The sequence below is a fragment of the Erinaceus europaeus genome, chromosome 11 (genome assembly GCF_950295315.1).
Source record: "Erinaceus europaeus chromosome 11, mEriEur2.1, whole genome shotgun sequence".
In the NCBI taxonomy this organism is placed as follows: Eukaryota; Metazoa; Chordata; class Mammalia; order Eulipotyphla; family Erinaceidae; genus Erinaceus; species Erinaceus europaeus.
In genome coordinates, this window is record NC_080172.1 from 46,321,844 (window position 1) to 46,346,170 (window position 24,327).

General features: G+C 38.4%; 1 pseudogene; it reads right to left on the bottom strand.

Annotated features, from left to right (window-relative positions):
- Positions 1-8,482: 8,482 nt before the first annotated feature.
- Positions 8,483-19,788, bottom strand: LOC103128383 (Fc receptor-like protein 2; annotated as a pseudogene).
- Between the last annotated feature and the right edge of the window lie 4,539 nt (positions 19,789-24,327).

A 24,327-nucleotide genomic window follows, 5' to 3' on the forward strand; every position in this document is an offset into this window, starting at 1 on the left:
TGGACAGTAAGTGGTGCTGTTTTGATCTATAGCCTTTTCTTGTTTGTATTTGTTTTAGGCTATATTATGGTCATGAAAGCTATTTTTTGTTGTGTCCTTGCCTTAAATTCAAGGAGAAGAAAAAAACCTGAGTCAAAGATTAAGAAGTTTTAAACTCCTTTTTCTTTTCTTCTGGGTCTGATAACTGTGCTACTCTCCAAAATAACATGGGTTGGCACTATGCTGACTGCCTGAAACTCTGGTTTGACTATGTTGTTTTTCCAACCTACTCCCTTTGCCCCAACCATGGGTGAACACCCACCTGAGGCTATAGATCTTTCAGCTGTAGATTATGTGATCATTTCGATCTCTTGTTGTGTTGAATTATTGTTTTGGGAAGAGCGCAGCTCAGATCGCATCTATTCCATAAACCATAGCTCCAGGAAGTCCTCAGAATATTTCTAACTTCTTTTTTTAAATAAGATTTATTATTGCCACCAGGGTTAGTGCTGGGTCTCAGTGCCAGCACAATGAACCCACTGCTCCTAGCAGCTATTTTTCAACACCCCCCTTTTCTGTTTTATTTTATAGAACAGAGAGAAATTGAGAGTAGAGAGGGAGAGAAAAAGACAGATTCTTTCAGCACTGCTTCACTACTCATGAAGCATCCCCACTACAAGTAGGAAGCAGGGGATTTAACCCAGGTCTTTGCACATGCTAATGTGTCTGCTCAACCAGGTGGACCACCACTTGGCCCCACTAAGTAAGATTTATTTATTTGGGAGTCCGGCGGTAGAGCAGCGGTTTAGCGCAGGTGGCACAAAGCTCCTGGCTCCCCGCCTACAGGGGAGTCGTTTCATAATCTGTGAAGCAGTTCTACAGGTGTCTGTCTTTCTCTCCCCCTCTCTGTCTTCCCCTCCTCTCTCCATTTCTGTCTGTCCTGTCCAACGACAACAACATCAATCATAACTACAACAATAAAACAACAAGGGCAACAAAAGGGAATAAATAATAAATATTAAAAAAATATATATATATTTTTTTAATTTTTTATTTAAGAAAGGATTAGTGAACAAAAGCATAAGGTAGGAGGGGTACAACTCCACACAATTCCCAACACCCAATCCCCATAACCCACCCCCTCCCCTGATAGCTTTCCCATTCTCTATCCCTCTGGGAGCATGGACTCAGGGTCGTTGAGGGATGCAGAAGGTAGAAGGTCTGGCTTCTGTAATTGCTTCCCCGCTGAACATGGGCGTTGACTGGTCGGTCCATACCCCCAGTCTGCCTCTCTCTTTCCCTAGTAGGGTGTGACTCTGGGGAAGCTGAGCTCCAGGACACATTGGTGGGGTCTTCAATCCAGGGAAGCCTAGCCAGCATCCTGGTGGCATCTGGAACCTGGTGATTGAAAAGAGAGTTAACATATGAAGCCAAACAATTTGTTGAGCAATCATGGGTCCCAAGCTTGGAATAGTGGAGAGGAAGTGTTAGGGAGGTACTCACTGCAAACTCTAGTGTAGTCCTGCTTTCAGGTATATATTTTGCAGTAGTTTATGGATACGTGTGCACATAAGCTCTCTCTCACAGAAACTGGTGTATATATAGGTTATGGGACTTTGTTGGAAAGTGAACTACCTGAGATGAAATTAGAGTGTACTATTAAAGGAAAGGTCTCACCCGAGTAATGAAGCTGAAGGGTTGTCATTCCACACGTGAAGTCTCTGGATACATTCTGGGGTGAAGCATGTTGAGGTAGCAATCGTTGCTTTGGTTAGTTTGTGATCGGCAGATGCAATGTTGTTTGGTTTGGATTGGGAGATGCATACGGGAAAGTGGGCCCTATCCAAGGGTTCCAGGACTGGGGGAAGTAGGGGCTCTATAGTGAAGATGTGAGGTTCCTGCTGTCTTAGGGTTCAAAAAGACAATCGATAGTTAATATTATCATCACATTATTTGTTAATTGGGTTAACTTTGAAAAGTCCCTTTGTTATGGTTTCCTGGACAGTACCCAGTATCTTGTATATAGCTGTGCTATTGGAAGCTTCTAATCTACTTGGTCTAGGCTTTTGAGAGAGTCCGCATATCAAATACATAGCCTATATATTAAAAAGATTCAGTTTGTCTTTTGAGAAACTTTGAGACATACAATTGATTTCCCCCTCTCATATTAATTAACTACTGATTTATATGTCTACATTTTGCTAGGAGTGTACATAAACACCATTCCCACCACCAAAGGACTGTGACCCATCCCTCCCGCCCACTTCCACCCCCCACTGGCCCAGGAAGCTACATGCCTACCCCTCACCACTGGGTTTTTACTTTGGTGCCCTACTTACAATTTGATCAGGTCCTGCTTTTAGTTTCCCTTTCAGATCTTCTTAGTCAGCTTCTGTTGATGAGTGGGATCATCCCATACTCATCTTTATCTTTCTGACTTAATTCAATTAACATAATTCCTTCTAGCTCTGTCCAAGATGGGTCAGAGAAGGTGGGTTCATTGTTCTTGATAGCTGCATAGTATTCCATTGTGTATATATACCACAGCTTTCTCAGCCACTCATCTGTTGTTGGGCACCTGGGTTGCTTCCAGGTTTTAGCTATTATGAATTGTGCTGCTATGAACATAGGAGTACACACCTCTTTTTGGTTGGGTGTTATGGAGTCCTTGGGGTATAACCCCAGGAGAGGAATTATTGGGTCATATGGAAGGTCCATGTCTAGCCTTCTGAGAGTTTTCCAGACTGCTCTCCACAGAGGCTGTACCAATTTACATTCCCACCAGCAATGTAAAAGGGTTCCTCTGTCCCCACATCCTCTCCAGCATTTGTTGCTGCTGTCCTTTTTGATGTATGCCATTCTTACAGGAGTGAGGTGGTATCTTAGTGTTGTCTTGATTTGCATTTCTCTGATAATCAGTGACCTAGAGCAGTTTTTCATATGTTTGTTAGCCTTTTGGATCTCCTCTGTGGTGAATGTTTTGTTCATTTCCTCTGCCCATTTTTGGATGGGGTCATTTGCTTTTTTGCGGCTAAGTTTGCTGAGCTCTTTATATATTTTGGTGATTAGTTTCTTGTCTGATGTCTGGCATGTGAAGATCTTCTCCCATTCTGTGAGGGGTCTCTCTGTTTGTTTAATAGTTTCTTTGGATGTGCAGAAGCTTTTCAATTTGATGTAGTCCCATTGGTTTGTTTCTGCTTTGGTCTTCCTTGCAATTGGGTTTGATTCATCAAAGATGTCCTTGAGGTGTATGTGGGAAAGTGTTTTACCAATGTTTTCCTCTAAGTATTTGATTGTTTCTGGTCTGACATCTAGGTCTTTGATCCATTTGGAGTTGATTTTTGTTTCTGGTGAGATAAAGTGGTTCAATTTCATTCTTCTGCATGTTTCAACCCAGTTTTCCCAGCACCATTTATTGAAGAGAGCCTCCTTTTTCCATTTAATCCTTTGGGCCCCCTTATCAAAGATTAGATGCCCATAGGTGTTGGGATTTACTTCTGGGCTTTCAATTCTGTTTCACTGGTCTGTATGCCTATTTTTGTTCCAGTACCATGCTGTTTTGATGATGATGGCTTTATAATATAGTTTAAGGTCTGGGAGTGTGATGCCTCCATTTCTGTTTCTTTTCCTTAAGATGGTTTTGGCAATTCTAGGTGTTTTCAGGTTCCAGATAAATGATTGTAGCGTTTGTTCTATTCTCTTAAAGAAGCCTGGTGGAACTTTGATGGGTATTGCATTAAATTTGTATATGGCTCTGGGGAGAATATTCATTTTGATGATATTTATTCTTCCAATCCATGAGCATGGGATATCTTTCCATTTCTTGGTATCAGTTTCTATCTCCTTGAGTAGCGACTCATAGTTTTCAGTATACAAGTCTTTCACTTCTTTGGTCAACTTTATTCCTAGGTATTTGATTGATTTTGCTGAAACAGTAAATGGGAGTGATTTCTGGATGTCTTCTTCTTCAGATTTAGTGTTTGCATAAAGAAATGCCACTGATTTTTGTACATTGATTTTGTAGCCTGATACCTTGCTATATTGCCTAACAACTTCCAGTAATTTTCTACTGGATTCTTTAGGTCTTTCTATGTATACTATCATATCATCTGCAAATAGTGAGAGCTTGACGTCTTCCCTTCCAATCTGTATCCCTTTGATTTCTTTCTCTTGCCTGATTGCTATGGCAAGAACTTCCAATACTATGTTGAAGAGTAACGGTGACAGTGGACAGCCCTGTCTAGTCCCCGATCTGAGGGGGAATGCTTTCAGCTTCTCTCCATTGAGTATGATGTTGGCTGTAGGTTTGCTATATATAGACTCCACTATCTTGAGGAATTTCCCATCTATTCCCATTTTCTGTAGAGTTTTGAGCATGAATGGGTGTTGGATTTTGTCAAAGGATTTCTCTGCATCTATTGAGATAATCATGTGGTTTTTGGCTTTGCTTTTATTGATGTGATGAATGACATTGATTGATTTACGGATGTTGAACCAGCCTTGCATTCCTGGGATGAATCCCACTTGGTCATGATGAACAATCTTTTTGATGTGTTGCTGTATCCGGTTGGCCAAGATCTTGTTTAATATTTTGGCATCTATGTTCATCAGAGATATTGGTCTGTAGTTTTCCTTTTTTGTTCTGTCCCTATCAGCTTTTGGTATCAGGGTGATGTTGGCTTCATAAAAGGTGGAAGGGAGTATTCCTGTTTCTTCAATCTTATGGAATAGCTTAAGAAGTATGGGTATTAACTGTTTCCTGAAAGTTTTGTAGAATTCATTTGTGAAGCCATCTGGTCCAGGACTTTTGTTGTTGGGGAGATTCTTAATAACGGTTTCAATTTCTTTGTCTGTGATTGGTGCATTTAGATTTTGTAGTTCTTCTTGGTTCAGTTTTGGAAGTGCATAGGTTTCTAGGAATTGTTCCATTTCTTCCAGATTCTCTAGCTTGGTGGCATATAGTTCTTTATAGAAGTTTCGCAGAATTCTCTGGATTTCTGTGGTGTCAGTTGTGATATCTCCTGTATCGTTTACAATTCTATTAATTTGAGTCTTCTCTCTTTTTTGTTTGGTGAGTCTGGCTAGGGGTTTGTCAATTTTGTTTAATCTTTCAAAGAACCAACATTTGGCTTCATTGATCTTTTGTATGGTTCTTTTATTTTCGATGTTGTTTATTTCTGCTCTAACTTTAGTGATTTCTGTCCTTCTGGTTGCTTTAGGGTTCCTTTGTTCCTCTTCCTCTAAGTCCTTGAGGTGTGTAGTAAGTTCGTTCATTTGGGCTTCTTCTTGGTGTTTAATATGTGATTGTATAGCTATAAGTTTCCCTCTCAGTACTGCTTTAGCTGTGTCCCAAATATTTTGATAGGTTGTGTCTTCATTTTCATTAGTTTCCAGGAACATTTGAATTTCCTGTTTGAGTGAGTGTCTGACCCAGTGGTTCTTAAGGAGCATGTTGTTTAGTTTCCAAATTCTATGTCTTTTAATAATTTTCCGTTTGTTGTTAAAAGTTAGTTTTACTCCACTGTGGTCTGAGAAGATACTTGGGATGATTTCAATGCTCTTGAATTTATTGATGCTGTCTTTGTGGCCTAACATGTGGTCTATCCTTGAGTATGTGTTGTGTGGATTTGAAAAGAAGGTGTATTCCAGTTTTTTGGGGTGGAGGAGTCTGAAAATGTCCAAGAGGTCTAGTCTGTCAATCTCTTCATTCAATTCTCTTGTATCTTTATTGGTTCTCTGCTTTGTTGATCTGTCTAAGTGTGAGAGTGGGGTATTGAAGTCTCCCAGTATTATTGTATTACTATTGATGTATTTTTGAAATTCTTTCAATAGGTGTTTAATGTATTTAGATGGTCCCTCGTTGGGTGCATAGATGTTAATAATTGTTAAGTCTTCTTGGCTGATTGATCCTCTAATCATTATGTAATGTCCTTGCCTATCTTTTATTACTTTATTTAATTTAAAATCTATCGTGTCTGAGATGAGAATGGCTGTTCCTGCCCTTTTTTGTGGACCATTAGCCTGTATGATAGTTTTCCATCCTTTCACTTTAAGTCTGTGTTTATCTTGTTGTGACAGATGGGATTCTTGCAAGCAGCATATGGTTGGGTTATGTTTTCTGATCCATCCCCCCACCCTGTGCCTTTTGATGGGTGAGTTTAAGCCATTGACATTTATTGATATTATGGATTTAATGTATTGTAGTGCCATTGTTCTAAAAAACAATTTGTTTACTCTGATATATTACAAGTATTATAGTGATGTTCTTGTTTATAAGAGGTCTTTTAGTACCTCTTTCAGGGCCGGCTTGGTGATAGTTGCCTCCTTTAACTGTTGTTTGTCTAAGAAGGTTTTGATCCCTCCATCTAGCTTGAATGAAAGTCTAGCAGGATATATAATCCTTGGTTGAAACCCTTTTTCACTCAGGGCTCGATAGATATCTTGTCACTCCCTTCTGGCTTTTAGAGTTTGAGTGGAGAAATCTGCAGAAAGTCTTATGGGTTTTCCCCTGTATGTGACTTTTTGTTTCTCTCTTGCAGCCTTTAGGATCCTTTCTTTATCCTTACTTCTTCTCATTGTGACTATGATGTGTCTTGGTGTTTTCAGGTCTGGGTTGATTCTGTTTGGTACTCTCTGGGCCTCTTGCACCTTGATATCCTTTCTGTTATTCAGGTCTGGGAAATTTTCTTGTATTATTTCCTCTAGAATGTTTGCTTCCCCTTCCTCTCTTTCTTCCTCTGGCAGGCCAATTATACGAATGTTACTTCTTTTGAGATCATCCCATATGTCTCTGTTGTTGTTTTAAGTGTCTCTCAATCTCTTTTTAAGCTCTTTCACCTCTTTCTTAGTTTTCTCTAACTCATCCTCTGTCTGACTAATTCTGTTTTCTGCTTCTGTTAGTCTGCTTTCCCTTGCCTCAGCTTCTTTCTTCATTACAGCTATTTCAGCTTTCAGTTCTCTGTCTCAAGAAAATCAGTATTTTCCTTGGGGGTCTCAACTGTTGTTTCCCTAATACTGCCATTTCTTTCCTCCAATGTTGTTTTCATTTCTGTGATTAATAAGTTTATTATTGCTTGCATACTTTTCTTATCTATGGTTACTTCTGACTGATTTGTGGTTTCTTCTGGGCTCTTGTCTTCATTCATTGGGGTAGCAGTTTTATTTGTTTTTAATCTACCCATTTTTTTTTTATTTATGTGTTTCTCTCTTTTTTTTTTTTTTAATGCTCTGTTGTTCCTCAGTTGTTGTGTTTTGAGCACAAGTAACACTGTACTAAATACCTTTATGACAATTGCACTCACCAACCTCCGGAATAACCGTAGCAACTGAAGTAAGTATTGAAGGAGTTTAATCGTTACTAGTTAGCCAAACAATTTCTCCAGTCTGTGAAAAAATAGTAACCAAATCCCAGTGAAGAAAGAGAAAAGGAAGAGAGGATAGCAAGAATAGACAGTTATGCAAATCTACTATCCAGTGTATATTCTAGGGGTAACAAGAGTGTAAAGGGAACTAGAGCAGAGATAGACACATAGAGAGTCCACTCTGGGTCAGATTTCTTCCCCAAAGTAATTCACAAATTCAGAAAGGCAAAGAAGAAAGAAGTGTATGACAAGATTAAAAAAAAAAAAGAGAGAGAGAGATAGAGAGAGATAAGAGAGAGAAAAGGGAGAAGATAAGAAGAAGAGTTGTAATTAAAGAGCAGTGTGAGGAACTTCCCAAATGTGTATCAGTGAATAAAAAAAAAAAAACAAAAAAAACCCTGTTTGGTGGTATGGGGTATCCTGCTAGTAGCTGGTCCCAGGCACTGCTTACGGGGCGGCGGGGGGGCGGCGGGAAGGATGTATGCTTGAAAATTAAAAGGAAGAAAAAAGAATTTTTTCCCCTACTCTAATTCTTAACCCAAATTAAGTTATAGACACATCCTTGGTATGACCGTTGTGGCCCCTTATTGGCTGGCCTGCTAGAGGCAGAAAATCCTATTGTTTACATGAGTTGTGTCCAGAGCTCAAAGGCTAGCCGCTTCTCAATCGCCATCTTCCGGGAAACCCTGCCCTCCAGACTTTTTTAAAGGATTTCTCAAAAATGAAAACTAGCTCCAAGTCCTTTGATCCAATGAGAGCTATACTCAAGAAGTCTTTGGATCCACCCTCAGGGTCGCGGTGGACCCTGGCGACTCCCAAGAGAAAGCCCCCGAGCTAAAGTGCTCTCTCCAGGTCCTCTGCCCGCCACGCTCTGCAACCGTCGGAGGAGCCGCCTTCCCGGGCGGGCGGAGGACAATGCCCGGCGCACTCGCCTTGCCTGGCGCCGCCTGGGAATTCTGGCGCCCCGCTAGTCCGTGTCACCTTTGTTCTAATTGTTAACCCAAATTGAACTGTAATCACTTCTTTGGTGCCCCCCCCTTATTGACTGGCCTGCTAAAGGCAGAAAATCCTACCGTTGCCGACGATGCTATCAGAGCACTCGCTGTTAGCGATTTCTCAGGGCGCCATCTTCCCCAGGACCCTTTTATTATATATTTTTATTTAAGAAAGGAGACATTAACAAAACCGTAGGATAGGAGGGGTACAACTCCACACAATTCCCACCACCCAATCTCCATATCCCATCCCCTCCCCTGATAGCTTTCCCATTCTCTATCCCTATCTGGGAGTATGGACCCAGGGTTGTTGTGGGTTGCAGAAGGTGGAAGGTCTGGCTTCTGTAATTGCTTCCCCACTGAACATGGGCGTTCACTGGCCAATCCATACTCCCAGTCTGCCTCTCTCTTTCCCTAGTAAGGTGCGTCTCTGAGGAAGCAAAGCTCTAGGACACATTGGTGGGGTCTTCAGTCCAGGGAAGTCTGGTCGGCATCATGCTGGCATCTGGAACCTGGTGGCTGAAAAGAGAGTTAACATACAAAGCCAAACAAATTGTTGAACAATCATGAACCTAAAGGCTGGAATAGTGCAGATTAAGTGTTGGGGGCTACTCTCTGCAGACTCTTGTGTACTTCTGCTTTCAGGTATATATTTTCCCTGGTTTATGGACATGTGTGAACATATCCTCTATCTCAGGGGACCTGGTCTATATCTAGGTTTGGGGACTTTATTGGGAGTGGAACACCTGGAATGGAATTAGAGAATACTATGAAAGGAAAGGTCTCACCCGAGTGATGAAGTTGAAGGGTTGTCATTCCACTCCTGAAGTCTGAAGTGAAGCATGCTGGGGTGGCACTCATTGCATTGATTAGGTTGTGATCCTCGGATGCAATATTATTTGGTATGAATTGGGAGAAGCATGCAGGAAAGTGGGCTCCACCCTAAGGTTCCAGGACTGGGGGAAATATAGGCTATAGTGGAAATTTGAGGCTCCTGCTGTCTTAGGGTTCAGGAAGACAATGGATAGTTATTGTTATTATCACATTATTTGGTAATTGGGTTAACTTTGAAAAGTCCCTTTGTTAGGGTTTACTGTATAATATCCAGCATCTTGTATATAGCGGTGCCACCAGTTACTTCTGTTATCCCTCATCTAGGCTTTTGAGAGAGTCAACATATCAAAGATTCAGCCTATGTATTAAAAAGACTCAGTCTGTGTTTTAAAGAGTTTTAGACATATGATCAATTTTTCCCCTCTCATATTAATTTAATAGCAGTTTATATGACTACACGTTAATAGGAAAGCACATAAACACCATTCCCACCACCAAAAGACTGTGTCCCATCCCACCCACCCCCCTCTCTGGCCGCCCCAGGAAGCTGAATGTCTTTAAAAGCATATTAACAAATCCTGTATATGTCACACATAAATGCCAATGAAAACTTCTTCATTAGTGTGCTATTGTACATTAACAATAATATATAACTAGATTTTATCAGGATTGGAAATATTTGTTAATATTACATATGCTGATAATATATTTTCAAAGCATTCTATTACTATCTCCACAGGTGTTAACAAGACACTAGCAAAAAGCAAAAGTTGTTCCTGAAAAAATAATCTTACTAAAATTAGAGATTCTGAAACTTCACTGAAAGGACTTAAATAAATCATATAGTAATGACACACTAGAAAAATTTCCCTTAAAAATAGGAACTAGATACTGTAACCACAATTATTTAGTAATGAACCAGTGGTCCTTGAACTAAATGTAAAAAATAATAATACTCTGGGACCAGTTGGTGGCATCTGGTCGAGTGCACATGTTACAGTATGCAAGAACCTAGGTTGAGCCTCCTGTCCCCACTCACATGGAGAAAGCTTCATGAGTGTTGAAGTAGGGCTGCAGGTATCTCTCTTTCTCTCTTCCTATCTCCCCCTTTCCTCTCAATTTCTGAATGTTTCTAACCAATAAATACAGATAGTAAATAATCTTTAAAAATTATAAAATTAATCTTCTTAAAAAGTGGAAGTGAGAAAGAAAATATTCATTTAAAAAATTATTTATTTAGTCCTTTTTGTTGCCCTTCTTGTTCTATTGTTGTAGTTAATGATGTTGTCGTTGTTACATAGGACAGAGAGAAATGGAGGGAGGAGGGGAAGACAGAGAGGGGGAGAGAAAGACACTTGCAGACCTACTTCACCACCTGTGAAGCGACTCTCTTGCAGGTGGGAAGCTGAAGGCTGCAACCAGGATCCCTATGCAGTCCTTACACTTTGCGCCACCTGCATTTAACCCGCTGTGCTACTACTCGACTCCCAAGAAAGAAAATATTCTATTGTCCTATAGATTGCCTTCCTATACTCAAAATATTATCAGAATATATATTACTTCAAAAACTGAAAAAGTCATCAAAGAGAATGAACTGGAAGTTACTTTATACATATACATAACATAACTCTACATACATACACACATTATATACATATATACATAACTTTACATATATATGCACATGATATATATACAATTACAAGTTGTCTTGAGAATTTTGTCATGAAAATGACAGGATATGAGTCTAGCATCATTCTTCCTCTCTCAGCTACAACCACAAAAATATTTACAAATCAAATACAGTATCTCTAGTTATCATGTCAGGATGACAAGAATAGCCATGTATCTGTGCATCTAAGATGAGTGGATAGGGGTTTATGGTGGTAGTGGAACCAGGACAGGGAGATGTGGATATATTTCTACAAACCATGTGACAGAAGGGGAAGTACAGTGTGGACAAATCACTCTAGTCCCTGGTTAATCCACAGAATATTTTATTCTACTTGAGACTGAGAAAAGTTGCCTAGTAGAAGTGCAGGATAACTATAGCACCATTACCCTACCCTCCTTTCATAATGAAGTCTATAATCTGAAAAAAAATAGTAGCCTATTACACAGACCTACCTGAGATGAGGATTAATAAATTTTGTTATTAATCTCATTCTTTTTAATAACTTTTGTTATTAATCCCATTTGGCACTACGTACAGAATGAGATACAAGGGCCAAACCATAAACAAAACAAACCATAAATATAGTTACAACTATAGTTAAAACAAACCATAAATATAGTTACAACTTCACAACACAGACAATAATTATATAAAACAACAAAAAATAGGGAATAGCACCAGCTGTATTTTGCTCTCCCAATATCATAATGTTTATGCAAAACCTTTTGTGTCTGAAGCTTGGAAGTCTCAGTTTATTACCAAGCACCACCATAAACCAGGGTTTAGCAGTGCATTGGTGTCTACACCCACCCCTCTGCTTTTCTCTCATTATAATAAATAACATATTTTTAAAAAACATAGTAAAACAGTAATTAGTGAACTATCCCTTTTCCATAAAACGACTATGTAAGAAAGACTATACCACAAAATTCACTGGACCACATCTGAGTTTAGAAAGTACACCAGCTACAAAAGGTGAATGCACACATGAATAGAAGATAGTGGAGGGGAGATATATCAGAACTAGTGTTGTAATGCTTTTCAATCACCATAGCTACAGTGTTGAGCAGCTCAAGGACAAATTAGAACTTGTAGGAAACTATTTAAAGAGATCAAGTAGGGGAGTCATTTTGGGGGCAAAGGAGAAAGTCATCTATAAAGTAGCCTCATTCCTGAGGCTTCAATGGCCCAGATTCCCAGATTCAGTGCCCTGCACCACCAGAAGCCAGGATTGAGCAGTGTTCTAGTAACATAATAACTTTATAAAAAGTAGCAACCAAGGCCAGTGGAGTCAGTCTGAAAAAAGCCCACCTCCAAAAATGGAGAACAATTTGGGTAAAAATAATTACAGACAGAAACTGAGAATGTACTATTGAGTATACAGGGAAGATAACTGTGATCCATTAGCTGCATTGGTGATCTGTGAGAAAGATAATACAATCTACAGCTAAGTTGTCCACCTCACAGACCTCTTCACCACACCTTAAACCACTAATTCTCCAAATAATAATTATAAAAGGCAATCTCATCACTGTAGCCACAGTACCACCTGCTGGTGATAACAGAAGCTGTGCTAGTTTGCAAACAAAGTCAATAGGAATAACTAGGGAAATGCCATCAGACTTTTATCCCTGACATTACTATTTCAATCATAAGCACTGCAAATACCAAAGTGGTGTCTTCTCCCCTCTTTCCCTCATAGCTACATCTCTAGATGCATCTTTAGAGTGAAATACTCTCTATTTTATTTTTTTATTTTAATTTTTATTTTTCCTCCAGGGTCCTTGCTGGGGCTTGGTGCCTGCACTATGAATCCACTGCTCCTGCAGCCAACTTTTTTTTTTGATAGGACAGAGAGAAATTGAGAGAGGAGGGGAAGCTAGAGAGGGAGAAAGAAACCTACAGACCTGCTTCATATATCAGACAATGGGAAAGTAAATAGAAGAGTGTAGGAACTCCGAGAAAGAGAAAAATAGAGGAAGAAGCAGAAAACCATTTCCAAGGAAATAATAGCTGAGATTTTTTGGAAACTTTCAAATCTGTATGATGTTCAAAGTAGACATAACACCCAAGCTCCAGAATCCAAACAATAAGACGCATCATCATACCATTATCAAAAGTCAAGAACAAATTTAAAAAATGCAAATTTCTAGAAAAAAAGAATAAATTGACATATAGATGCAACTGGAGGCTCTCAACAAATTTATCAACAGAAATTCTACAGGCTAGGAGAGAGTGGAATATATTCAAAGTGGTAAAAAATAATGAATGTGATCCATGAATATTTACCATATGAAATTGTCATTAATATATGAAAGTAAAATAAAGGCCTTCTCAGACGTACAGTAATTAACTAAATATGTACTATAGCAAATGTTAAAATAAGCTCCAAAAGAAAAGAACAAAGTAACACATGAACAAGAAAAAAGAACAGAAAGGAAAAAATAATTGTATGTGATAACAGCAAAATTTATGAAGAGGAGAAGTACTGTATAGATGCAATGCAATCAGAAGAAATGTTGAGACAAATATAAAAAAGATTATTATTTTTTTTATAGATAGAGAAAGTGAAAGAGGCCACAACACTGAAGCTTCCCTGAGTAGAGTGGGAATTCAAACTTGGGTTACATAAATAGCAAAGAAGTACACTACCCAAGTGAAATATCTCCTATGCCCAAAAATATTTTTTTAGCTGTAGGAAGCTCAATACAGTTTCAGGGTAAACACAAAATAAAATATGAATCATAGTCATATTTAAAATGTCAGTTTATGTCTTTGTGGTAAATAAAGTCTGACTTTGTTGTTATCTTATTGTATGTATTTCTTTACAACATGACTTTGTCATTCCTTCATAAGACTGTCAGCTTAAGGGTCAGGTGGACTTGGTTAAGCACACATAGTACTAAACTCAAGGACCCACACAAGGATTTGGGTTTGAACCCCTGCCTTCCCAACTGCAAGAGGGGGTGCTTTATAAGCTGTGAAACAAGTCTGCAGGTGTCTATCTTTCTCTCTTTGTCTTTCTCCCACCTCTTTCAATTTCTCTATGTCTCTATCCAATAAACTGAAAAAAAAATTTGCCACCAGAAGCAGTATATTAAAAATGGCAGCACTGAGCCCCAGAGGTAACCCTGGGCCTGGACACAAAGAAAGAAAGAAGAAAGACAAGGGGGGGGGGCAGAGGGTGGGAGAGAGAGAGAAAGAGGAGAAGGAAAAAAAAGAAGAAAGGGAGGAAGGAAGTTTGAAACAAGTATCAATTTAAACAAAGAAAGAAAGAACACCATTTCATGAGTAAAAGGAAGGAGCTTTTCTGCACAGCAAAAAAGAATCATCACCAAAACAGAGAGACTCTCCACAGTGTAGGAACTGTATCATAAACCATTATTCCCTCAATAACATGTGGGCAAGGGTGGGGGAGAAGATTGGAGATGGATTTGACAGAATTAGCACAAGAACCTTGGCTATTTTTCCTCAACCACAATCTTGGTCAGAGATGTACTTACATGTTACATGCCTTGTCTATGAGAGCAGATGTTAACATTCTAATGAGATAACACAGGAATGTCTTCTGATGGGTACATGTTATCTTACATACTATTGCTTAGGATAGAAGGTCCATTCTGGGTTATAGGAAATAGACCTGGTATATTTAGGGGAAGGAACTCTGGGTTCCACATCTTCTGGTTGAGGGAGATGGCTGAAATCCAGTTAGGGAAAGTAGGTTATGTTTGGTAAAAATAAAAGAAATGTTCTATTCCTCAAGCTAATCCCATACTTTTGCATATCATCATCATCCTTTAACCAATATTATCTCACAAGAGGAAAAGACTATTTATCTACCACTTTAATGGAACAGAGAAGAATGAAAAAATATTAGGAAGAAAGATTTTAATTTGCATCTCTACATTTTAAGGAAAAAGAAGGTATCAGGGAAAAGATTATAACTGAACTATCTATAATACAGGAAATCAGACATTCACAAAACCAATTTAAACCAATCTCTGCATCTGCATATTGAAAATGTAGGCTGAATGATATAGAAAACATCTGGATTGTCACATCTTGGCTTGACAGGGCAAGCCTGACCACATGGCTGGATGCATGGATCAGTACAATGGAGAGAGAAAGATCAGAAAGGCTGGATTTGGGCAGGGCCTCATCTTCACCAGGTGCCATAATGTTCTTTGGTTTTACATTTTTCTTTATTACTAAATTTCTCTTTTTTTTTTAAAAGATTTTCTTTTTTTAAATATTTTATTTTATTTATTTATTCCCTTTTGTTGCCCTTGTTGTTTTATTGTTGTAGTTATTATTGTTGTTGTCATTGTTGTTGGATAGGACAGAGAGAAACGGAGAAAGGAGGGGAATATAGGGGGAGAGAAAGATAGACACCTGCAGACCTGCTTCACCGCCTGTGAAGCGACTCCCCTGCAGGTGGGGAGCCGGGGTTCGAACCGGGATCCTTATGCCGGTCCTTGTGCTTTGCGCCACCTGCGCTTAACCCGCTGCGCTACAGCCCGACTCCCCAAATTTCTCTTTCTTAACACTGATACTGAGAATTAGTTTGTGATTGATTGTAGCCTGATGAACTAAGATACATGTAAAGGATTTTATATTTTCTAGTTGCAATTTCATCACTCACATCTGGGCAAAGCCATATTATTTACTTTAATGAATAGGAAAATAACAAAAATACCTAAATCAAGGTATTAAAAGTCATGTTCACATGAGATTTACTTTCCTTTGGACTCTTTGTGGTAAAATAAAAATTTAAAAAACTACTCTTTTGGAACTATAGATAAACCATGAGAAATGGCTGAGGTACCCTTATTTTCTTATTTTGTGAATAAGAAAACAGAGAATAACTGGACACTCATGTAGGATGTTCTAGAGAACCATTTGCACTCTCAACAAAGCAAATCAGTGATGAGACAAGAGATTCTAGATAGAAATGAAGTATAAGAAAAGTTGCCATGGGAGTAGAATAAAAAATGAATGCAGCTGGAAGAAAAGGGGGGCAATTATGTAAAAGATGTAGAGATGATGTCTGCAACCTTACGAGAACTGCAGTGGTTTGCAATGGAGGGATTTGGGATTAAGAACTTGTGGTGGGGATGGTGTTGAATTATACTCCTGTTGACATGTAATTTTGTAAATCAAGATTGAAGTACTAATAAAAATAATAAAAAACATGAACATATAAACATATTATAATAAGTTATTTTTATTCCTTTAAATCTAGCTTATCACACTTCATTCTACTGCAAATGAATTATGCCTATTAAAATTATTAATTATGATATTTAATAATTTAAATTTTTTAATTAAAATAAATCCACGTAGGAATGTTTTTATGGTTTTATTTTCAACTTAATTTCAAATGACTACCCAAGGGAAAATGACTTACTGTGAAATTAATAACTTGCCAACATTGCTATCAGTGGTGACAAGTATGGAATCTTGTAGAATCATGACACTAAAATCTGTTGAAGTTTGCAAATCTAATTTATATCAGTAGTATATGAGGGCATACTAGTAAATGGTAAAGAAAACCAACAGAAAAATACCAACATGGTAACTTGTGGGACCAGCAATAAAACGACAGAGCAACAGCAATGCAACCAAAGACACCAGACATTCCCCCAAGCATTCTGTGTTGATGTCTCCTTTATAGGCACCAGTTCCTAAGGGAATACACCAGTTCTCCAGAGCACAAAGGTTTGACACTAGAATCCCTATCAATACTGTGCAGGAATATCAAATACAAACTCATAATAGTTATTTAAATACTGTGTGTACTTTTCAGGATATTGTGAAAAAGGCAGAAGAAGCCTGGCACTGAAATCACCATCTTCAAGCTCCTTCATATAGCACATGTCCCCTAGAAAACCACAATATTCTGAAAGCCCAATAAGGCACAAGTAAAGTCAGATATTTCAGAGTCATTGATTCTAACATGACTTGCATCCAAGAATCATTCACTCACCCGAGATACAGAGTGGAACAACCTCACTGCGCTGAACCTCCAGGCCATTGTCAGTTTCCCAGAAGTAGTTTCCAGAATGTTCTGCAGTCAGAGAGATGTTGAAGGACACTCCTTCTCCAGAGGGGGCTGAGCTGCTCCTGAGAGTGACATCCTCATGATGAAACCATTACTAGATGGGAGGAGAGCCTCTCTGGGACTCATAATGAAGCTCCACCACACCTTCCACCACAGTCTAGACCCCAGGACCCCTGAGGGTGGGGACAGGTGGGGACACTGGAAGTGACATGAAAGGGAGCTATTAGCATCTATGCTATAGTAGACTCATATACTTCCATACTAGAACCTCAGCAAAGACCAAATATTTTTCTATGTCTTCCAGTCTCATACTTCCAAAAGAACAATGAAAGGGGATTTTTCTCAACAATGTCTTTAGGAATTTGGGTAAATAATAATTCTGGTGTGCTGACTGGAGATGTATTTCTTTGCCACTTTCATCTTAATATTTTTTTCTAATATCAATCTAACCCTCTTCTTATTTCTTTCCATTACAAACAGCAATAACAAAGATGACATCAAGTCTAACTTGAAAGGCTAAACCTTCCTGAAGCTGCAGTTGTTTTTTCACACCACTGAACTTCCTGGACTTTCTTCATAAAAAATGGTAGGTGCTATTCTTTTGATTCTGGGGATTCTGTCTGATATGAATGAGAGTGTAACTCACTTTGCACAGAAATATTCAACACTATGCTCTGAGTGGGGTCATGGCCATTGTCTGCTCTGCAATAGTATTCACTGGTATCAGATTGCTTCACAGAGAGAATCTCTAGCTCAGCTAACAGGGAATGCTAGGTCTTATCTCCTAGATTGGTTCCAGTGGCCTTTCTGTGCCAGGAAAATGTGATGTTTCCTGTGCCCTCAGACACTGAGCAGAGCAAGACCATATTTTCTCCTTCAATCACTTGTAAACCAAGGCCTTGAATCTGTAAATTTACATTAGAGACAGGGACACCTGGATGGAAAGAAGATAAATATATAAGAACTTTAACTCTGAGAAGCTATGGGACCAGTGGTCAACCTGGATTCATGCAAATGCACGCTGTGAAAATTCAGAGGTTGCATATATAACCCATAATAAATATACAAAAGTAAGGAACCCATTGAATAACCCTGGAAGAACATGGATACATACAGATGCCTTAATCCTAATCCTGATTAATTGTGGGAATAGAACAGTGACCATTAAAGAATTTATGATGGGTTGCACATTCCATGAGTGAGGAAACAACTGGAGAACAGTAGTCATTATGTAAACAGATAGCTTTTGCACAGAATGAATAGGGTCAGTGATAATAAAATTACCTCCAACATTATCTCTTTTTTATTGCATAGACATAGAGAAATTTAGATGTGAGGGGAAGATAGGGAGTGAAAGATACAGAGAGAGACACCTACAGCTCTGCTTACCACTTGTGAAGCTTTCTTCTTGCAAGTGAGGACAAGGGGCTTAAACTTGTATTTTTGTGCATTATAATGTATGCACTTAAGTGAGTGCACTACTACCTGCCCACCTCTAATATTCTCAGTTTTAAAAAATGAACAAAATATATTGACCCTTCCTTTGACCACTCTAGCTAACTTTGATTTCTGGTTTTTCTGTTGCTTAATTTAGTGCTGTGTGCTACAGAACCATGCTGCCTTCTTTAAAAGCAACTATTTGTTAAGTAGAGAGAGGGAACAAGCATCATTATGGCACATATGGTACCAAGAAATAGCTCTTTTGCAATCCAGTATGCACAGCGATTTGGAGAACTACTAGAAAACAGATATACTGCCTTTTAAGTGTCTATTCTATCGGCCCCAGAAGTGACATAGTGAATTAAGATCTGAACTCTCAAGCACAAGGTCTAGAGTTCAATTCCTCACATTACATGTGCCAGAGATTCTCTCTGTGTGTCTATCATAAATGAATAAATCTTAAAATATATGTTAATGTGGCCAGTCTACTGCTAATTGCCAAAGTACATAATAATCACTCATTTGATAGATGAACATTAATAAGGGGATTACAATGAGGCTAGTCCAGTTACTTACTTTTTGCCAAGAGCAATCTGTACTTTCTCTAGATCAATTCCTACTTTCCACAAGGATAAAAGCTGCCACACACACACACACACACACACACACACACACACACACACACATATACACACGTTGTAACGCAAGCTAATATTATAGCATTTCTTTTTTTTTTTTTTTTTTCCTTTTACCATGCTCAGTCACATCAACACTTACTTTGGACATGAATCTGTAAGTGAAGGCTCTGCTTTCTGACACTGTGAGTTGCTGTCTGTGCTTGACACCACTAAGACCCAGAGTCTTGCCTTCACAATGTGGGAATCTGAAACTCTGGGGAGCTGAGCCAGCCTGACTCCAGGACGCTACTGTCTCTGAAGAAGCAGAACTAGAGCTGGACATGTGACTTCTGTGAAGACAGCCAAGTCTCACAAGATCACTGGTTCCCCTCAATGGGATGAGAGGGGTTGACTGTCAACAGTGGACATGGAAACAGCTCTACGGAAAAGATCACAATGGTGAGATTAGAGTGACTGCTGAAAAAAAAAAAAAAACCTGGTGAAAAGCAAACAGCAAATAGTACATTCAGAACCAGACATCTACCCCTATTCCCTTGCATAAACAGACCACAAGCACCCCAGTTCTTAGCTGCTGTGAGGAAAGTTCTACTCCCAGTCTCCCGTCCAGTCCTGTTTACCAGAGTGAAAGTTTTACCTTGGATTTCCAGTTTTAGTGTGGCTGAAGTTTCTTTCTTTGAAACCAAGCCTTTATATCAGCCATACAGTAATACTGGCCACTGTCACTGAGAGTTGCACTTTGGATTAGGAAGACTGAAACTTCATTTGAAGAAAGTAGCATTTTGCCATCCTTGTAATAATTCATCATCTTTATGTTCTGGCCCTTTCTTTTCTGGCATGTCAGATATACACTGTCACCTTCATGGGGATGGGAGAAGGATCCAGGAGTGTCAGCTTTCCTGAGAAAGAGAAAGAATTCATGGGATGGGGAGAAACTGGATTTGCTGCCTTTGAACTCAGATATCTAGCCTGTTCCCTTGAGACAGTAATATGGTATAGGTGTAGCCTCACCTTCCATCATAGATGAATATTGGATTCCATGAGAATTCAGTCATGAGACATACAACCAAGTAAATTTTAAAGCCATTTTATAGTTCCCATGCTAAAACTAGAAAAATTCCCAGGTGAAATGTTATCAGGAGTAGGAAGGAAGTATCTGAAGTCATGACTACGGATGCTATTGAATTGGGAATTGAAGAGCAAACTCACAGACATGAAGTCAATCTTAGGGCTTTAGTCAATCTCAGGGCTTATTTGTGGGATGGGGTGAAAGTAAGAGGTGGGTCATACTCCTGGCCAGGCCCAGGCCCAGGCCTCCTATTTTGATTTTGATTGCTGTCCCACTAATAAAGCTACTCTGTTTCCACAGTACACCTACTCAGAGTCCAAAAAACATCCTTCCCTTGATGGGTAGGTGCTTGACTCTCTCTCTCTGCAGTGTATTTTACATGACACTGCATCTCTTCCATTTCTTTATATTTTATCTTGGTTCATGTGGAGATTATGTATAGAATTTTTAAAATTTTCCTTATTAAATTTTTCATTTCCTTTCTTTTATCATATATTTTTAGAGCCATTTCTGGGGATAACAATCAAAAGAACACACCACCTGTTGACCTGGTAACTGGCCTGGGCAATTAGAAGCTCCTCAATATCTCTGAACCCATAATTTTCCAATCCCAGAAACTGTCCAACAACATATCTCATATTAGAAAAGTCATGATGTATTTTTGCATAGAAATACATAGGAAAAATGCACCATGAATTTTCCAACAACCCAATAAAATGTGCTATAAAGATTATTCTAAACAGTACATGTCACTGAGCTTATATAAAATCTATATAAATCTTTAATATTTGAGGACAAGGAAGGCTAAATCACTTGTCTTGCAGTTATCAAGAAAATAATTCTCTGTGAAAATTCCCTTGATTATTAAAATTGCTACCTCCCATTGAAGAGTGGTCTGCTCTGTCTTTTCTTTTAGTCCCTTACTATTTTTATGGGTCACTTTCAAATTATGCCCATGTTGTTGACCCAGTATCCAGAAGAGCAATTCTCTCCAGATGGACTATCTTTCTTTGTCTGCAGCTCTTTCTGCACCTGAAGTTTATACAAGGACCCAATGATTGAGGCTTGAGAAGTCTGATCACACTGAGTACTAGAAGCAATCTGTGTAATCTCAGAACATTTAAGATAGTGTTATTCAGATATCTCTGCAATTTTTCTGCATGTATTGAATATATCTCTGATCTCCTAGTAGCCAGAGATCAAGAACAATAAAAACAAAAATGGGGATTAGCTCACCTGATAATTCATCAAAAGCATCAAGATCAGAGATTAGCTGAGAATATTTGTCCTCACAATGTAGAAATAGATGTTACTCTGCTAGGCTGCTCAAAATCATCTTTCTTCCATTCTCTTCTTCCTATGCCTTATTTCCTTATCACCAACAGTTCAAATGTCAACTATCCCTTATTCACTGTACAGTCATAATTCAAACTGCTAATGTCAGGAGCAAGTTCTAAGAGTATCCAATCTCTAGCTATTCTCACCTTCATTTCTTTATCTGATCTCCCTTCCCAACTGCCCTTACACCCATGTTTTTCATTCAGTGTATTCCTGGCTATATGGTAACATCTCAAGTCACAAAGAATACATCAGAAATTACACTCAGTGAGAGAACTAAGAGCTGATTCCACCTGAACTGGTTCTTCTGTTCATATTTTATTTTAATGCTACAATAAATGCAAACACTGATTTATTATCTGCTGGATATGGAGAAAGAAAACTGTTTCTCAACAATCCTTTATCTCCTTAAAAGTCCATGATTAAATGCAGGAACATTGTCAAGGGCCTCAGTGTCTCTTCTGAACCCATCTTATAGATAACTGCATAAATAATGTACACAGAGAAATACTGAGAAGCACCATTGTGAAAAAAATATTAATGAGAATATATAGTTCCATGAGATCTAAATTATCAAAACAGAAGTTTATGATCAGCAAATAATGAAGTGACCTTCCTTGAACATTAAAATTCAAGATGCACTGAGTTTGATTTTCTAGGTGCACAGTTATTCATCTGTCTTTGAAACATGCTAAAAGATGACATTTCAATAAGATAAAGTATTATTACCTGAAATCTGATTAACATTAAGACCTTTCAGTAGCTGAGGACCTTTTCTAGCCTCCACCGCAGTTATAACTTAAATTACTGAACTCACCAAAGATGATCAGCAAAGACCACAACAACATGAGGAGCAAGTTTAGTTATTTGAAAACAAGATGTTTCCTCAGTTACCAGATGTGAACTGTGAGCAAAGAATAGAAACTTATTTTCAAAATCTGTTTTGTAACGCTACCAGAAAAGGAAGTAGAACACATCTCCATTGCTTGGACACTCTCTTTTCTGTAAATATTAAACAAATCAAAGATATCCAAAGATGACTAAGAGTGTAGTTTAGTGTAGTTTAGTGTTCTTTCTCAACTTCTGTTTATGAGTGGGATCATCCCATACTCATCTTTGTCTTTGTGACTTATCTCAATGTAATTCCTTCTAGCTCCATTCAAGATGGGTCAGAGAAGGTGCATTACTCTTAACAGCTGTGTAGTAATATATATATATATATATATATATATATATATATATATATATATATATATGTAGTAATATATATATACCTGTAAACAACCCATGTGTCCAATAACAGATGAGTGACTCAGAAAGTTGTTATAACAACTTTCTGAGTATAACAACTTTCTGAGTCACTCATCTGTTATTGGACACATGGGTTGTTTACAGGTTTTGGCTATTACAAGTTGTGCTGCTATGAATATAGGTGTACACATATCTTTTAGGATGGGTGTGATACCTATCAAGGTCTCACCAATTTTCTTTAAGAAAATAGAACAAACATTTATCTAGAATCAGAAAACATCTAGAATTGACAAAATAATCTTGAGAAAAATAAATATAACTGGAAGCAACATGGTCCCAGGTCTGAAGCTATATTATAAGGCCACTATAATCAAAACTGCCTGCTACTAGAACAAAAATAGATACAAAAATAGATCAGTGGAGCAGAATTTAAAACAAATAAATAAACCCCCCACATCTATGGACATCTCATTTTGATAAAAGGGGCCAAACTATTAAATGGAAAATAGAGGGTTTCTTAAATAAATGGTGCTGGGAAAATTAGATTGAAACATGCAGAGGAATGAAACTGAACACCACATATCACCAAAAACAAAAGTAAATTCCAAATTGATCAAGGATGTAGACGGTATATCAGAAACTATCAAATACTTAGAGGAAAATATTGGTGGATCACTTTCCCATATAAATTACATGAGCATCTTTGATGATACAGACTCAGTTGCAAGAAAGACTAAACAAAAATAAACCAATGGGACTATATCAAACTGTCCACTCTTTTAAAGACTTATTTATACATTACTTTGACAAGAATGCAATAGAAAGAAAATAACAGCACCACTCTGATATGGGGTCAGGTATCAAACTCAGGACCTCACACGTGAAAGTCCTATATTGTATCACTGAGCATCTCCAGGACTCACTTTTAAGTTATTATTATTTATTCCAATGTGACTTCAGTGATAATATAAAGTTAATTGTTTTTAGTTGAGAATGAATACTTCGTAAGGCATTACCATGTGATATGGGACAAAACTTGTTTCTGTGAAAGTGAATGTTGCAGGTGAAGCAGCAAAATAATTAGTTGTTACACACAAATGTAGTGAGGTGGGAGGGAAGGCTGCACTGAATTGCTATATTCCATCTGGGTTCTGCTCTGCATTTGACAGTTGATAACTCATTTACATGTGGACAGGCATGGTCTAGAAACCTACTTCTACTGGGAAACAAAACTGAGGAACACAGAGATTTAGAGACTAAAGCATTCAGGTATGTGAGGGTAGACAATCTAAGTGAGGTTATAGCAGCAGAAGTGAAGTTGGAAGGAAGGGATGGCAAAGTCCCTGTGTAAGAATATTTAGTCACTAGGAAGATGGAGTCTCAGTTACCAGAGAACAGCAAAGTTGTACAATGATAAAGAAGTCTTAGGGTGTTCAATGATAAAGAAGTCTGGAGTGTCCATTGCTGGTAGCATATAGAAGAACACTATGTCAGATGCAAAACAGCAGATGTCTCTGTGAAGGCCAAGATAGTATCTGCCAGGTTTTTGTCTTTTTTTTTTTTGTCTCCAGGAGCTTGGTGCCTACACTAAAAATCCACTGTTCCTGGTAGCCATTTTTTTCCATTTTATTGATTAGGACAGAGAGAAATCGAGAGGGGAGGGGGGAAATAGGGAGAAAGAAAGACACC